The sequence below is a fragment of the Amphiprion ocellaris genome, chromosome 1 (genome assembly GCF_022539595.1).
Source record: "Amphiprion ocellaris isolate individual 3 ecotype Okinawa chromosome 1, ASM2253959v1, whole genome shotgun sequence".
Lineage (NCBI taxonomy): Eukaryota > Metazoa > Chordata > Actinopteri > Pomacentridae > Amphiprion > Amphiprion ocellaris.
The window spans coordinates 37,018,532-37,024,816 of NC_072766.1; the positions used below are offsets into that span (position 1 = coordinate 37,018,532).

A 6,285-nucleotide genomic window follows, 5' to 3' on the forward strand; every position below is an offset into this window, starting at 1 on the left:
GTAAATACTCAACTTCCATCATCAGGTGGAGAGAAACACGACTCTAAATGGATGCTAATGTAGATAACTGTTTGCTAACATGTTAGAATCTATAACAGGATGGTGACAGACAGCTCAGTTTAGCTGCAGACCAAAATACATGCAGCTTTAAACATCCTCTGTATCTTCACCATTTCTAAACAGATTTATCTCATTAGCATCTCTTTAAATAATTAATGCAAATTTAACCATCTATTTTAGAATAACATTTGTGTTGTGATGCAAGAATCTCCATCTCAGAACAAGAATCAGATAATATAAACACAAATGTATTTGATATTGCAGGAGAAGTCTGGTGGAGTGATTTGCAGATCTGCAGGAGTGTTGAGGTGAACGCAGGGGAACGAGTGCCTCAGTTATTAAACGTGTTAATTTGGTGGAACGCACCGAAGTCATGACTGGACAGAAGAGACTATAACTGTCTGAACATTAGTGGAACATGGTGTTTAACCACGTAGCATTCTTGTAAAATTAGATTATTACATCTATTCAAGGCTGGTCCTGAACTTTGGAAAGGAAACTCTAAACCTTTTATCATCACAACCACTGTCTGCTTCTGGCATTTATTAATACAAGTTTAAGTTCACTGGAGTGCAGAGTTGTTGACTATAGTTGGGACCATTTATCTGGAAACTCACTGTGACCACAGCATGAAGACTTTCATTTCCATAACAATACAGGAGAATATCAACATTTTACAAGTGCTAGATATTCGGTTAAATGAGGCATTAATGAAAATATCAGTTTTGAAATCTCATTATCAGAAATATTTACGTGTGAACTGAAGTTATACTGGTAAAAAAAAAAAAAAAAAACATGGAAGCTGAGGCACATTTGCTGGTGAATTTAAAACCAACATCAGTCGGTGTTGTTGGTCTGTGTACTATAAGTGAATTTTGTTTTTCTTTCGTGATATTTTGTGCATCTTGAAATGGTTTGCATCAACTGAATGATATTTTGTTTGAGTTACCACACTTGTCTGCACAGTTGTCTGTACTTAACACGATTAAGGGTTGAAGTTGTTAAGAACTGAAAGACAATATCAGTTGGTGTTATTGGTTTGAGTACTATAAAAGTGAATTTTGTTGTTGTTTGTTTGGTGATGGTAGTAGTAGTTGTAATCCTAGTATTCGTAGTAGTCATAATTGTATTAGTCATATTCTTAATAGCCGTGATAGTCTAATTGTAATTGTAGTAGTATTAGTCATAGTGGTAGTCTTGGTAGTACTCATACTAGTAGTAGTATTAGTAACAGTAGTAGTAGTCATAGTAGCAGTCATAATAGTCGTAACTGTAATAGTAGTAGTAGTAGTAGTATTAGTCGTAGTGGTAGTCTTGGTAGTAGTTGTAATAGTCGTAATAGTAGTAGGACTAATAGTAATAAGAGTCATTATAGTCATAGTAGTAGTTGTTGCAGTCATAGTAGTAGTAGTAGTAGTAGTTGTGATAGTCATAGTTGTAGTCGTAGTAGTGGTAGTTGTGGTAGTCACAGTTGTAGTTTAGTTGAATTCCAAATGTGTAACTACAACAATTTAAAGATTTGCTAATTATCCTGAAGTTGATGTTTCACAGTCCAGATAAACTGGAGGAAAAGTCCAAGCAGACCAAATGGCCGGCCTTCCATAAAGTAATTAAAAGCTACTACAACAAGTATGCAGTAATTTTATGTGCTGGAGGCCTCATTTGCTACTACCTGTCCTGCACAAGTACACATTGAACACTAAACAAACTAGCGTGCATGGATGGATATGCTGCTGACCTAATGTCGGGTAATTACTCTAATCAGTAAATCGTCTCGGGTGGAGATCCTTAATGTATTTAGCAAAATGGCTGTTCCAGGCTGCTAATTTCTGTGTTTACTTTCAATCGAACTGAAAATCAAACATTTAAAACTGTTTGTGTAAAAAGCTTCTTAGGAAGCTGCAAGAAGATTCTGCTTTTTGCACCAATGCAAAATGTTTGTTTCCCTAAATCACCTCAACAGAAATAGAAAGTCAAGGCAAGGCACCATTATTTATACAGTCCATTTAAAACAATAGCTGTTGACACAACATGATTTCCAGTAAGATAATAATTATTGTACTTCTAATCCCTGTAAATGGGCCATTAGACATGTGGGTTCAGGATGTAAAAATGTCATGCAGTTACGGAAGCTCAAATTTGACCAGGTATGACAGGCATTACAGGCTGGTACTAGAACATTCTTGAAGGGAGAAAATGTGCTCTAGTTAATGGTTGCTGGAGGGTATCCAGTGTCTGCATGTCTGTCTTCTCAGATGAATACAAAAAAGAAAAATGACTGTCATATATGATGTAATGGCCATGTAATCCTAAAAGAAATCTAAAATATGCAGCTTATTGTGACAGGAACATGTCGGATCATCACCACACGGTTTGTAAAAATTATCTGGTGCTCTTTAATTCCATTTTTTTTCTCCGGTCGGAATAGAAAGTAGACCAAAATAGGCTAAGGACATGTATGGACGTAATAGATAATCAGCATTGCATTTGACTACGTTGAATAGTTAAACTGGATTTATATACAGTTGCAACATTGACCTTAAGGGTCAACGGGTGAAAGGCTACGTGGCAGTAAAGATAAGTACATCCTTTTGATGCTTTAATGGAGCGCTGCTGTGCCGCTAACAGGAGCAGCTGCAGCTTTTGAAGCGACATTGTGGGGAAAAATGTGAAACCTGCACTATGTAGGAACTCGTGTTCTATATTGTTCTGCAGCACCGCGATAAATAAAAACTTTCACACAGAGCGCAGCTCAAAGTATACAAAATACAGAAAATCTCTAAATTGCAGGTATTCCCAAAGCAGCAGGAAGTTTTTCATAACAACATAAGTCTATAATTTTCTGGCACCATTCCATAACCAGTTAAGTAAACAGTGCAAACCCCGATTCATAAATCCTTCTTTTAAAGCCGACTGTCACTCAGTTCATCATATTCAAGGTTTTTTTCATTACAGACTTATTATTGGGTTAGTTTGGAGACTTTTCAGCGTTTATTTCACACTCAAAATCTTGCAAAACTGAATAATTCTTTGGTTACTTTGCTGCCTTTGTAAACATTACAGCAAATTATTAATAAGGAGTATGTACACTACCGTTCAAAAGTTTGGGATCACTTAGAAATGTCCTTATTTTTGAAAGAAAAGCAGTTATTTTTTAATGAAGATAACATTGAATGAATCAGAAATCCAGTGTAGACATTGTTAATGTGGTAAATGACTATTCTAGCTGGAAACAGCTGATTTTTAATGGAATATCTCCATAGAGGTACAGAGGAACATTTCCAGCAACCATCACTCCTGTGTTCTAATGCTACATTGTGTTAGCTAATGGTGTTGAAAGGCTCATTGATGATTAGAAAACCCTTGTGCAATTATGTTAGCACATGGATAAAAGTGTGAGTTTCCATGGAGAACATGAAATTGCCTGAGGTTCTGTGTTGTCAGTAGTCCTGAATATCTGCTAAGTCTCTGAAGTTTAACTGGAGAAAACAGTAAATCTACTCTCTAGTCGTTGACGTTGTTTAATGACTGATTCACATGTTGTAGTACATCTTAGTGAAGATTAGAAAAATAACCTCCCAGAATATGACCAAAGTAATGATGAACACTACAGTTATTACATTTAAATTACAGCACAGATAAGCTGGAAAATAAAATCCTCTCCTCTAAAGCTAAAGTGACTACAGGCCTTTCTGTCTTTCAAACTATATATGGAAAACTATATATGACAGGGGAAATCTTTCCAGGAATACTTTAAAATGAACCTCTGTTGTTGATGCTGATACTGTGACGTCTCTCTTCATCTCAGGTGTCTTATGTTCACTGTGAGGATCTTCTGAGTGAAGCCAACAGAAGGAAAACCTCATCTGGATGTGAAGAAGGAGACTGAATGGACGACATCCTCAGTGAACCACTTCCTGTTTAACTTTCACTGATGGAAGCTCAGACCAACTCTCAGCAGTTTATTATTCTCTGTTCTTAGTGTTCACAGGTTCCATTTATCACCTTTAACTTCATCTCTGCTGTTGGAGCAGAAATACAATCTAAAAAGTCCATGTTATTTATAGCAGATATGCAGCATTAAGCCATCAACACATTCAGGTCAAGAGCTTCATTATTACCTTTATTGCACATTTAAAAACTACATTATTTAACTATTGTGAACTGTAAAGGTGTGTAAACACATGAAATAAATGGATGAAATATATATAATGTGTTGCTGACAGTGAAATGTAAAAACTGAACAGTCACAAGACAAGTTGTATTCTGAAGAGAGGAGCTGAATCTGCAGCATTATTGTTATTCCTGGAAGGATGAGGAGGACATCAGTGCTGCTCTTCCTCACAGTGATGAAGGAGAGAAGACTCTTCAGACAACCACAGCTGGATGTTCATGTTCTCTGTAGCTCTCATCCATCAGACCGGATGTTCCCAATGATCCAGACCAAGGCTGGAAGGAAAATACGCTAACAGTGAGGAAAAGATCTCCAAGGTTCTTTCATTCCAACTGCAGGAACATTAAATATCTGAGTGAACACAGCAGAATATGAATAGAAAACAATAGAGTGTTGTATTTTGGGCTATTTTTTTTAATCTTATGGAAATGTTTCTTTTCCTGGTTGAGGCTAAAGACCATTTTATTGCCTTAGATGGACAATAAAGTTTATTCTATTTTATTCTAATGTATCATTAGCATTAATATGAGCTCCACAGTTATCTCACCATACACTGTTGTAGAGAAAAAAAACTGAAGCAAAGAACAGAGATGTTAACTCAGAACTGAACTGAGAGATTAACACTCATCAGTAACAGTTCTGTGGAGGAACATTAACGTAGATTTATTTATATCAGCTGATAATTAAAACAGCAGTTATCGATCCGTTATGATTGATCAGCTGTGACCTGCAGGACACTTAGCTGCAGCTAACAGTTAACTAGTTTATGACACCGACTAACCTGATTTAGCATCAGCGTTAACACTAAATGAGGAAACGTAATCTCAGATTTACAGAACAACTTTAAAACACGATGTTAGAACATGTTAATATGAGAGGTTATAGTCTGATGTTGACTTACAGTAACTTTACTGCTTTATATGTGATGTTGTCCAGATGTGGAGAAGAGTACAACTAGTTACAAAAATGACTTACCTGTAGAGTTTATCTTCACTTTTAAATGCTGACGTTGTTAGCAGTAGCGTCGGTAAACAGCGGAAGCCGTAAATGTGGGCGGGACAGTCTGACCAATCACTGCTCTCCGGCTCTCAGTCTGACCAATCACTGCTCTCCTGCTCCCAGTCATCCGACCCATACATAGATATTCATATCCCTGGTAGCTGCAGCTCCCAGTGAACAGGAGGATTTTATTCGAGGAAGTCAGACACAGTCACACAGAGAAACATTAGAGCTCACACTGAAATGGAGCTACAGCTCTGTGTCTTGTAGAAGATTTATTTTCAAAGCTACATGTGTGACGGTAATAATCCGTGCCAGAGCAGACCTCATTAGCACTTCCGCTAGGTCGGCTAACCTTTCCGGTCACTCCAGGGATGCTGCTGTTGGTAATGTAGCCAGAATATGGATTCATTTTTCGTTTGGGCTTGACATAGACGAGAACAAAAATATTCAGAGCAAGTGGAGCAGCTAGCTAACGCGTATTACAGTTTGATTTAATTTTCAAAATCACATTTTTGAAATCACATAATTTTTCCGTAAAACAAATTACGGCTTTTATTTTGCAAGAGATACCTGGAAACGTTGTTTATTCGTAATTCCGCTAACTTGACTGAACGTAGGCTGCAGTTCCCGTTATTTAAACATGAATATGATGTATAAATGCAGATGGACTTCATATATTTCACTATGCAGACATTTTTATTGATGTCCAGTACATTTTATAGACATAAACATATTTGATACAAATATTAGAAGTGGATATCTGTTTCCTCATAATAATTTATTTAATACAATTAAATGTTCATCAGTGATTCATCTTGAGTGTGAAACGTTTACTTTGCACCTATATATATATATATATATATATATATATATTTTTTTTTTTTTTTAAATGTAGGTCATTTTAAGGTAAAACATTTAAGAATGGTTTTCTTAAGTAAATGAATTTAAGGTTTAATTGACGGAAATCTTTCAATTTGAAATATCTTGATTTAATTAATACAGCTCAGTCAGTTACATTTTATATTATTAAGAATTCTTATTCTGTTTAA

General features: G+C 36.0%; 1 long non-coding RNA gene across 1 annotated transcript; it reads right to left on the minus strand.

The window, feature by feature from the left end:
- Window positions 1-4,162: 4,162 nt before the first annotated feature.
- Window positions 4,163-5,548, minus strand: LOC129349477 (uncharacterized). Its single transcript, XR_008602492.1, has 2 exons — window positions 5,210-5,548; window positions 4,163-4,509 (listed from the first exon to the last, which is right to left on the minus strand). It is a non-coding gene; the product is annotated as an uncharacterized LOC129349477 (long non-coding RNA).
- Window positions 5,549-6,285: the final 737 nt, after the last annotated feature.